Genomic DNA, 12351 nt, shown 5'->3' with positions numbered 1-12351 from the left:
TCAAGCTTTTCTCCAGTGGTCTCATAATCTGTCTTCCTGCCTGTCTTAGCTGGGGCTGCTGTAATAAAATCCTACACACAGGGCAGCTGAAACAATAGAAACTTACTTCTCACTATTCTGGAGGCTGGGAAGTCCAAGATCAAGGTGCTGGCTGATTTTGTTCCTGGTGAAAACTTTTCTTCCTAGTTTGCAGAGGAGTCTTCTCACTGTATCCTCATGTGGCAGGGGTATAGGGGAGGTGAGAGAGAAAAAGTGAGGGATGGATTAGCTCTCTTGCATTCTCTTCTAATAAGGGCACTAATCCCATCCTAAGAGTTCTACATTCATGACCTAAGTACTTCCCAAAGACCCTACCTCCAAATATCATCACATTAGGAATTAGGACTTCAACATGGGAATTTTGAGGGGACACCAAATTTGACTAAATTTTCTGGTACTGCCTGAGGAGCAATACCTGTTCTTACCTAACACCAGCCTCACAGCCTATACATTGGAGCTCAGCTCTTCATACCTTTCTCAAGGACTTGGTTCTAGAAGTCTCCATTTTTCCTACATTGTTTCTCTCTGCTAGACAGAGGCATTCTTTTTGGTATATAAACATGCTGTTAATTCTCACACCTTAAAAAAATCCCCACGTAAAAAGTTCTTATTTTCACTTCCCCTGCTACCTACCACCTCATTTCTGTCTTCCCCTGTACAGCAAAATTCTTCAAAGGATTCTCTATTGCTACTTCTTCTTATATTATCTTTTAAACACTCTTCTGTCAGCACGTATTTCCACTACTAGTTCAGAGCTGCTTTTCCAAGCCACCAATTTTCTGAATCCTTATGGTCCGTTCTAGTCCTCATCTTACCTGGAAGAAGTTACCATGAGGGGCCACTTCTCCTTCCTTACTGTACTGTCCTTACTTGGCTTCTAGATTCCTGTTTCTCTCCCTAAATCAATCATGATTGCTCCTTAGTCTTTCTCACTGCTCTTCCTCTGTAAACTTCCTCCCCATGACTTCTAAATTTATCTCCAACCAAGACCTCTCTCTTAAATTCTAAACCCATATATTTGAGGGCCTACTTACATATAACATTTAACATGTCTAATTTGACATGTCAGAACTGAACTCTGGGAAGTCTCCCTCATACACAAACCTCTTCTACCTACAGTTTTTTTGTGTTTCAGTTGACAACTAGTCCATCTTTCAATTATCCAGTTCAAAAATCTTTAAGTGGACTTCTCTCTTTGTTATATACACCACATCCAATTCAAGAAATCCTACTTGTGCTGCCATCATAATATATTCAGAATGCAAACATTGCTTAGGTTCTGCCCTATAAAACCCCAGGTTCAAGGTGCCATCATCTGAATCCTGGGTTACTTCTGTTGTTCCTTAACTGGTTTTCTTACTTAAGCCCATGCATTGTTTTAGTCTCCTTTGCTGTCTTTGTTTAGTTCCTTGTTTCTTCTTAGAAGAAACAGTCTTCACTCTGCTCCCAACAGAACAGCCAGAGTGATCCTTTTAAAACCTAGACCATGCCTTTCTTCTATCCTAAAGTGTACAGTGGTGTCCCACTGTATTCTTAGTGAAAATCAAGGTCCTGGTATCTTATAATAGAAGTAATGATTATGTCATAATAAGTACTATTTATGATACAAATTAGTCATTTACTTATGAAAAGTACAGAATAGATATCTCTTAAGAAGTCCTTTAAATGTTTGTAGTGAACTGCCAGGCTTGGTAGAATGATACATAAAAAGTGAGAAAACATTAGATATTTTTATTATAGTCAACAAGCAAGTATTAAGCATTTGACATAAATAAAATGGTATGTTAGATAAAATAGGGATTAAAAGTCATAGACTAATCCTCTAGGGACTCATACAGATACATATTCATACAAGTGTGTGGCATAAGTGATTCTCATACAAGGCATACATGCATTAGTAGAGGTACAAAGTGCTGACGGAATATAGAGTAGGAATATTAGAATGAGTTGAGATTTAGACAGACTGGGATAGAGGAGAGGGGTTGGTGCCAAACAAAGTCATGAAAGAAAAAACTTCCACACATGCTACAGTAGCAATTAATAGTCAGGATGACTGAGGGGCAAAGTGCTTAGCTGACAGTGGAGTACTAAGGAGGTTGTCTGTATGGCATAGGTGGAGACAAATGACACAAAATTTGATAGAGCTGAGGACTGTTGACACAGGATCTTAAATTTCTTGGCTTGACATTCTAATGTTTCTTTTATTCCATGGGGAGCCATTAAACATGTCAAGGGAGTACCTTATTTGATTCACAGCTTTAGTTTAATTAATCCAATTGTAATTTATTAAATGGCCAATCTGTCCTCACTACTACTATTCTGGATATTTTGATATTCATAAAAAGCACTTAGGCTATTTGACAAAATACAAATTCCAATGCCTATGTCCAAAGATGATCTGGTACGGGTTACAGATAACCATATTCAATACAAGACTATGAGTGATTCTGTAGGCAGTTGGTATGCTGACTCATTTTGATGAAATACTAATTTATAGTGTACAAAGCTGTAGAAGTGCTCTCTATAGAGGTAGAGTTTTTATATTTTAATATTTTAGTTTGGGAGTCATCATTTATATTCCTAGTCTAAAAATTATTCACACACACACACATATACACGTGTGTGTATAATACTTACAAACACTTCCTTCTGTTTGGTCAGATCATCCAAAAATGTAATGGACACTGAGATTTCATTTGTTTGTAGATCCCAAGAACAAGAGCATTCTCCTGTACAAACCATCATTGCCATAGATAAGAAAATAATAGTAATTTAATACTGTCATTCACCAAATACATTTTATAACTATATTTTAAAACTCAAGATCCAATCCAGTATTATAGGGGAGTAAGCAGCTTTGTACTGCCTCCCTCTGTTCTTCATGAGATAGAATAATTTGAGGAGTTCACTTGAAATCTTCCATATTCTGGATTTTCCATTTTCTCATGATTAAGCTCAAATTAAAAAAAAAAAAAATCTAAAAATAGTTACCAAAGGTGATGTTGTATACTTTCTATAGCATCACATCAGGAAGTACATAATGTCAGGCCATCCACAAAAATATATATAATCATATAGATAAATAAACACAATATTCAGATCATGCTCCCTTAGAGGAATATGTTTCCAGGACAAAAATAACAACTGAAAAATTTTGAACTTCATCTTGCAGCTTTTATTACTAGTTTTGGTTTGGTAATTGGTAAACAGTTTTGTATTTATTGCAGATCATTGTGGGGCAAAGTGAGAAAATATATTATTTGTAGGGATTTTTGGACCCATTTTCTCACTGTTCAAGAAACAAAATACAAATAAGGAATGGCAGAAGTTTTTGAATTTGGATTAGAAGTATTCGTAGGAACTCATGATTAAAAGGAAGACAGTATCCAGGAAGGAATAACAGTGCAAAATCAATTAACACACCTCTTTCTTAGTTATTGATTTATAAATACCATTTCTCACTTTTAGTGTCCAAATTTCTTGGAGAAATTGATAATTTTAGGAGAAGTACAGGTTGAATCTAGAATAAAAGCATCCTTTTATCCCAGAGAAAGAAAGTGCTCACATATTAATGAAGTCATGTCAAAAGAACATATGCTTACAGAAGTTGGCACGAAGGGGGTTTAGCTGACCAAATTTGTGATCATTTAAGTCTAAATTTAATCATTATGATCACATTATAACATATTGAGTAAAGAATATATATATATATAATGAATTTACAGTAATGTCCCCTCCTTACCACTTAAAGAGGGTAAAGAAGGGCAGATAGGTTTTCTTTAATGCCAACTGTGATGGATTAAAGAATGTTATTTGTTAATTTCTCCATTTTGAGGTAAGATATTGAATCTGAGATGGATACATGTGGTAGAAGGGATATAGTGACAATTCTGAGTCTAAATTTTAAGAAGGTAGGAAAACTTTGGCTTCCTTAATTTTAGAACATTGGATCTGGCATGATCATGTTCCCTCTCAGATCCCCATCACCATGGGAATCCAAACTCACAAGGTGATGCTAAACTTTGGGACACTGGTCAATAGCCTCAGCTGAGCTTCCAACTAACAGCTACCTTTAACTGCCAACCATAGAAGTCAGCTATCTTGGAATTTCCAACTCAATTGAACTCCTACATGACTACACTTAATATGACGTGAAGCTAAAGAACCACCAGTTCAATGCACGGAATCATGACAGATAATAAAATAGTTGTTTTAAACCAATTTGGTATGGTTTAAATTATACCAATTTTGGTATGGGTTTGTAATACAGCAATAGATAACTAAGCCAGTGGCTAGTACATGTAGAGGAATGAAAATCAACACTTTGTACACCCAAATATAATACCGGTCTCAGGCAAGGACACTCAGTGGATGCTAAAACTTTTGGGGAAAATTAGCATAACAGTAATATGTATTCTCACGTAAGTACTTGCTATGTATTAATACCATTTGCTCAACTGTTCTTTTAAATCTCAGTAAATTTGGAGCCCTGGCTTATTCACTATTTACTATCATTTGTCATCCAGTTTGAAATAGAGTAGATTCTCAATAAATCCTTATTAAATGAAAAATAAGTGAATATAAACTTAAGGAAATAGAAAAATTGAAAGTGAAATCACAAAGGACATTCCCTTTAAAAGACTCTTTTCTCTGTTTGATTCTTGTCCTCAAGGCTATTCATGTATCTCAAGGATAGGCCTCCTATTCCCAGGGGCAAATGGAATCTTCAAACTGTATTTGTCCAAATCCTTTTCTCAACCATAAAAGACACATTACAAACTAGCTGTGTACTTCAGGCAATTCATGGGTCCTAGTGTCACGTGAATAACACTGAAATCTGAGTTGGATTCTTATAGTCTAGCAGAGGTTTCATCCCTTACTCTTCCCTATGACCAATAACTAAGTGATGGATCATGAGCTTCCACATTTCTTTATTTCTAATGTGGAGCAAATAAGAGATTAAAATGGGAGACTATTTTAGCACAAGCAGGGAAATGTATTTAAGTAAGCATCTTTTGAACATTATGTATTGTTGACTATTTGAGAGAAAGAAGGAAGGCTGAGAGGATATGGAGATAAGGTAAAGAGCTCATACTTAGATATTAAGACAATGGGAGAGATAGTAACATATTTAAAAAATGCAAAGTATTGAACAAAAAGAAAATATGGGGAAATTCAGAGTGATCCAAACATGGAAATAGGCTCAGTCAAGTCCCAGATATGTGATTGAGGATAACAAATAGGTAAGCAAATCCCTAGTTATATTAAAGATATTTTTAAAAAGAGAGATGGGCACACCTGAAAAGTGGTTGGACAGATATTTATGCAGTTATTGAGTCAAACCTGGTGAGGTGGACAGGAGTGGTGGAGGCAGAGAGACAGACCATCCTTTCCATTGTTACTGATACTGGTACAATTGGCCAAGAATACTCATTAGCTGAATTTCTGTTATCCATTCCACTTCTTGCCTGCTATGTTGAGCTAATTATGGAGTAGTAAGTACCCAAAACAAAGTCTTTATGGTAAATTGGTGGGCTAATGAGCCCACAGAAAGCATTTTAATTAATTCTCTTTGTGTTGACAAGAAAGACAGGACTGAATCTGAGCATTTGCATTGGAGATGTTTGAAATCTTGAGACGAGCACAGGTAATGCCTCAGAAGAACTACAATCTGCACTCTATTTGAGGTTAGGCTTTTCTTAAGATAACCAACCATTGAATAGGTGTCAAGATGTGGATTTCATACATTTAATTCATTTTGTCCACAACCTGACTTCTCATAGGTACTCTGATGTAATCAAACACTCCATCAATCTCCAAGCCACCTAGACCAGGAGTTCAGCACATCTTCTTTTATTCCTCCCTTTACAAATCAGTAATGAAAGGCACCAATGTTAACATTTCCTGAGAACTGAGTGTTGTGGATTTTACTATGTAGTTTATTTGATTACCTAATTTTATCCTGGCAAAAATGCTATGAGGTAAGTACTATTAGCCTATTACATAGATGAGGAAAGTAAGACTGATTAAGTGACTCCATAGTTTCCCAATTGTATCAGTCAAAATTAACAGGAAATAATTTCTATTGAATATGTGTATTTATGTATATACACACATACACATATATACATTATATACAAACAGGGTGGAAAAAAGATGTTGTATTATAAGTATACAAAAAACAAAATCCAGAATGTGGGAAAATTTAAAGGTCAAGTTGTCCAGATTTTTCAATATATGTTTAATTGGAACAAGATCGGATAATTCAAAGTCTATAGAAAGTCTGAGAAATCAGACTTGGCAAAAGAAGCAATCAAGAAGATTCTAAGGTACATTGGGCCTTCTCATTAATTTGGGAATTCTCAGTGCTCTGACCACAGAATTATTATTTATTCCTTTCAAAATCTTTTAAAAACCCATTTAACTTTAAATTAAAACACAGGGAAAGTGACCCAAAACAAATGTATAGCATAAGGAGTTTGGTAAGATGAATACCTAACCACCCTTCCTAGAAATCCTCCAGTGCTTCTCTTTCCCTGTGTCTCAATCCACTTAGCCTCTCAAATGTCATCACTACTTCACTGTTATATTAATCATTTCCATGCATTTCTTTGTTTTTTTTTTAATGCTCATTTATTTTGAAAAGAGAGTGCTAGTGTGCATATGTGTGAGGGAGGGTCAGAGAGAGAGGAGGAGAGAGAGGTTCCCAAGCAAGCTCCATACTGTCAGTGCAGAGCCTGATGTGAGGCTCAAATTCAAGAACCAAGAGATCATGACCTGACCTGAGATCAAGAGTCAAACACTTAACCAACGGAGCCACCCAAGTGCCCCTCTCTGCATTACTTTAATATTTTACCCAAATGTGCATCTCCAGACACTATAGTTTGGTATTTCTCATTTTAAATGTATGTGTGAGTTTCTATTTACAGGTTCCTTCTTCATTTCTTTCTTTTTCTTAAAATGTATTTGCCTAAGTGGGTCCATTTGACCTGTAGAGTTTCCCAAAGTCTGGATTTTGCTGCTTGCGTACTTTCAGTGTAATGCAACATGTGTTGTTTTTGTTGAAATTAATCATTTCTATATCTTTATCTCTTTTCTTCAACAATGAGAATCTTGTTTCTCAAGGATATGGGATAGTGACCCAATTTACATGTCCACAGTCCACAGTAAATAATACTGCCGCTGCTACTATAAATACTGAAAACAGTTGAATATTTTTTCCTATGTTCTTTCTATTCACCGATTTATATTCTTTAAAAATTATTTTATTGTATCTCTTTAACTGCATATATAACCCTTGCTTACTACATTTTCTTACTACATTTGCTTCCTTTATTTAATCTTAGCTTGAAAGTAACCATGTTTAATGCTTACCATTCATACTCACCTTGGTAAGTCTCTTTTCATTTTGGTTGACTATAAAGTAGTTCCTAAGGAATGGCTCATGGCAATAAATTCCCCTGGTACTTGCATGATGATAACAGTTCATGCCTTTATACATGAAAGCCAGTTTAGCTGGAAATAAAATCTTTGGCTTGTATTTTCTGTACTTAATATCTCTGAAATAAAATGTTACTCCATTTTCTTCAGGCATAACATTGCTATATAATAAGTCAGGTTTTGCTTAGATACCTGGGGGTTTTATATTTATTCAAAGTCTAATAATTTTAGTATTTTATAATTAGGTGTTGGTCATTTACATATTCTCAGGTAGGTATATGTTACAAATTTGATAGGCAGCCTCAAATCTTTTTTAATGTAAACATTTTTAAATTATAATTTAATATTTGTTTCTATTATCTTATTTTGGTTTACTTTTTCAAAGACTCCTATCATCTATAAGTTGCATTGTTAAAATTTATTTTCCATATTTATTAATTTTTGGAATATTTTTGTCTATTATTAAGTTTTAAATTTTTGTTTCTTTGTACCCTCTGTATCTTCTATGGTGTAAACATTTTGTTTATTTTGTGTTCTTTATATTATAGTCTTTTTATTCTCTGCTGTTGCTTCATAACAAATTACCACAAAACAGAATGATTTAAGACAATGAAAAACACTTTTTCTCAACATTTCTGACTCAGAGACTTTTATGAAGTTGTAGTCATCTGAACACTTGACTGAAGGTTAAAAGATTCACTTACAAGGTAAGTCACACTGATGGCTGATTTGTTGGTGCTGGCTATCGGCAGGAGGTTTCAGATCCTCTCCTCCTTGGCCTTTCCATAAGGCTGAATGGATGAGCTCACCATATGGAAGATAGCTTCTCCCAGAGTAAGAGTTTCAAGAAGGCAAATGGGACATGCAATGCCTTTTATGACCTAGCCTCAAAAGTCATATTTCATCCATTCCATGGTGCTCTACTGATCAGTTCTGTGTCGATGTAAAAATATCTATTATAGAAGGAAGTTGGCTATCATATCTTAATGTCTAAAATAATTTTTAAAATGTTGGAAATACTTCTTGAGTTATCTACTTTATGAGTATTTCTAATCCTAATTTATATTGTTGCCAATGTCTTGTATCTATTTCTTAATATCTATTAGTGATTTTCAAAATAGATATTTACTGTTTTGATGTGTTCTTTGAGCAAGACTTTCTGATACACTTTTGTTATCTGTAAAGATAATATCCTATTATTACTTTTATGACAATTTTAAAATAAAATTTGACATCTGTATTTCTCTTTTGCTCATTTTATATGAAATTAGTTTTCCTGAGCTTTTAGAAGATGTGGTTCAGGGTAGCAATTATAACTTCCCAGAGATTTCTCTTGTTTTCTTGGAGTATTCAGAGATATGATGGCTAGCTTTCAAGACAGTGGCTTTGTTCTCCTCTCCAACCTTTATCTGGACCTCTCTTTTGATTCACCTCCTAGCAGTTTCTTCAAAGTGCAAGGCTCTTACCTTAAAGGGAGTCCCAATAAGTTAGTTCTTAATGTTCAGAGAATGTGGACTTTTGTAGTTCCTTTAATATTTGCTGTATAACTTTTGTATTCATATGCTATTAATTTGGACAAAACCCTTCCAGCTGCCTTTCTTAAATTGACTCTCTATGCTTTCTAGTGAATGCGTGTTGTTTATTTTGAGGTTTTACTGTTTCTCAAGTCCATTAAATGTCTTGTTGCTTCCCTGTGATTTCTCCTTTGCAGAGATGGTCACTGGTCAGATCAATGGCTATTGGTAGTTTGTCTTTGCCCATTATATTTTGAAGTTTAGGGGATGTCTCACCAGCTATTTTTTAATAGATTGACTGTAGGATTTTAGTATTGTTTTCCAGTTGTCTGCTCTGATTTTATGAAGATATTCAGAGAGATTGAAAACTATGCTACCACCATCAATCATATGCACAATCCCTCAATAATTGCATTCCTTTTTTAAAAAAAAATATTTATTTTGAGACAGAGTGAGGGGACAGAGGTTCTGAAGTGGGCTCTCTGATGACAGCAGAGAGCCCAATGCAGAGCTCGAGCTCACGAACTGAACTGTGAGATCATGATCTGAGCTGAATTCAGATGCTTAAGTGACTGAGCCACCCAGGCGCCCCTCAATCACTGTATTCTTAATGCAAATACTGCTACCAGTAATACTTCTTACAGTGCCCCCTAAATATTTGTGTCACTTTCTCAGGCTTAATAGTCCTGTCCTAGAGCCTTAATTACCCGACCTATGAGATATGCTCATGTTCCTACTACTAATAGGCACCGAGATGAAATATATGGCCCTAAGTGTTCACACTGCCCTATACACACTAAGGCATGCATACGTCACACACACATGCCTCACTTTTCCATTTTAAAGGATAGATGACTCTGGTTCTCATTAGCTAGTGTCTCTGCCTATAAAAAATACCTACCACAGACTAGGTAGCTTATAAACAACAGAAAATTATTTCTCACATGCCTGGAAGCTGGTAAGTCCAAGATGAAGGCACTGGCAGATTTGGTGTCTGGTGAAAACCCATTTCCTGGTTCATGAAGTGCTATCTCCTCAATGTCACGGCAAGGAAGAAAGAGTGAGAGAGCTCTCTGGGGTCTCTTTCACAAGGGCACTAATCACATTCCTTAGAACTCCACCCTCATGACTAAATCACCTCCCAGAGACCCTATGACCTAATACCATCACATTGGGAGTTAAAATTTCAACATATGAGTTTTAGGGGTACATATTCAGTTCAGAACAGCATACCCAGATCAAGGACAAGATTTTTGGACCTCTGCTCCTGTTTTTATGATCCTGAAACAATATTTTAACAGCACTGGACCAAAATTTAAAGTTAAGCAGCACTAACACATATTGTATAAATACAAGATGAAAGGGAAATTGGTTAACATATGAACATATATTTTGACATGCAACTGAATGTGCTTTTTAGCCAAATGCCAGATGGCTAAATGTAAAAACAATAGTCAATTGAAGCTTGATATTTCCATCATAGAATCAACTTTTAGGATTTAGGAACACATCTTAACTATTCTTCAACTTTTAATATTAAAATGTTACTGGTCAAATTTTGTTATTTTGGTATTATGGTATAAGGACAACAATTTCTCAGCTGGCAGCTGCTCGATTGTTTCTATAATCATTATACTTCACATTTGTGATTCTACATAGATGTTCACTTTATGAATTTTTTAGGACACATCATTTGCTTTAACACTCTGATTTCATATACTTTATAGTCTTTAATATATATGGATCAAAGATGATTTATAAAGGATATAGTTGCATATGCTACTGGAACCATTCCTCCCTTTGAAACTTGAAGGTAGCAAATTTGACATTTTGCTTTTAATTCATATTTGCCAGATATTAAGAATTCCCAAAACAGGATTTTTCATGACTCTTGGCCTTAATATATTTAAACAATTTAAAAAACATATATGTGTGTAATTATATGAAGGCTAAAACATCAAAAGTTATGTATTAAGTTAGGATATACTCTCATTTCTTTTACTTTTTCTTATAATATCAATTATACCTTAAAGATATCTGTTAGTTCAAAATAATATGTAGTTTTTCCTAATATTATCTAATTGTCTCTTATGGCTTGTAGTAAATGTCAGATTCTCTATTTCTGAACTATCTAAAAGCTTTTAGTAATTTTTTATTTGTAAAGTTAAAGACATTTACTATTCTTGTTAATTATGGCAACATTTTGCTCCTGTAATTTTTTTCCCTTGAACCAACGGACAAAATGCTAACATGTAAAGCATACTAGAGCATTATTTTGAAATGACATTAGGAATGTTTACCTATATTTGATCGTAAATATTTAAATATTATAATTATATCCAGAATATTAATAGGCCAAATAATTTGTGCCAATCATCTTCCCATCTAAAAAATACTGATAAATTAGAGAAAATGTATTTTTAAAATATGCATAGGAGCCATGACAGGTTAGGATCCAAGAGAGAAACCCAGAGAGGTGAGCCTTAAATTTAGGGCATTTTCTCCTAAAAGATAATTATTGACTTTAAAAAGAATATAAGAAGCTCAAAATAAAAAATAAATAAAAAGAATATAAGAAGCTCGATAGTATTTTTGGATCACCTCTCGGGCTAGGGGTACAAAAAATGGAACCTTGGACCCATCAAACTTGGGTTGGAAGACTAGTAAACCTCTTATATTTTAGATTTAGACTATAAATGGCTACAATTTATAGTGAATGATGAAGTAAATTAGTCCTCACGGTGACTAAAGGCCAGTTTTGAATGATCAGAAACATTGAAATTGGATTAAGCTTATCCTTGCTTGCTTATGTCTTTAGCCACTTACCAGAATCAAATATAATCTTCTCTGGAAGAACTAATGTATCATTGTAGGTCTCAAGTTATTTTTATAGTTTTTCAAATAAAATTTTTGGCATTCAATTAAAAAGTCACATGAAGAGTGTTAGAGGTAAAATTGTGTCCCCCCCAAAAGCTATGTTAAAATCCTTACCCCTGGTATGTATGAATGTGACCTTATTTGGAAATATGATCTTTGCAGATATAATTGAGTTAAGGTTGGGTTATGATCCACTTGGTGGGCCCTAATCCAATGTTCCTGGTGTTCTTTTAGAAAGAGATACATAAACACACAGGAAGAATATCACATGACAATTGAGGCAGAGATTTAAGTAATGCAAAGAAATGCCAATGTTTGCTGGCAATTTCAGAATCTAAGGAAATACACGGAACATTCTCTCCCCCAGGGCCTGCAGAGACAACATGGCCTCGCCAACACCCTACTTTTGGACTTCTATCCTCAAGAACTGTAATAGAATAAGTTGCTGTTGTTTTCAGCTATTTACTTTGCTATATTTTTG

General features: G+C 34.7%; 1 long non-coding RNA gene across 1 annotated transcript in view; it reads left to right on the top strand.

The window, feature by feature from the left end:
* LOC120224350 overlaps nucleotides 1–12351 on the top strand; it is a 46531-nt gene that overhangs the window by 29976 nt on the left and 4204 nt on the right. Inside the window, exon 2 of the long non-coding RNA XR_005526545.1 lies at nucleotides 8028–8186. This is a non-coding gene — a long non-coding RNA (uncharacterized LOC120224350). The remainder of the gene's footprint in view (nucleotides 1–8027; nucleotides 8187–12351) is intronic.

Source organism: Hyaena hyaena, unplaced genomic scaffold (genome assembly GCF_003009895.1).
Source record: "Hyaena hyaena isolate Hyena2069 unplaced genomic scaffold, ASM300989v1 scaffold_1162, whole genome shotgun sequence".
Lineage (NCBI taxonomy): Eukaryota > Metazoa > Chordata > Mammalia > Carnivora > Hyaenidae > Hyaena > Hyaena hyaena.
This window is presented reverse-complemented; position numbering and strand designations above follow the sequence as displayed.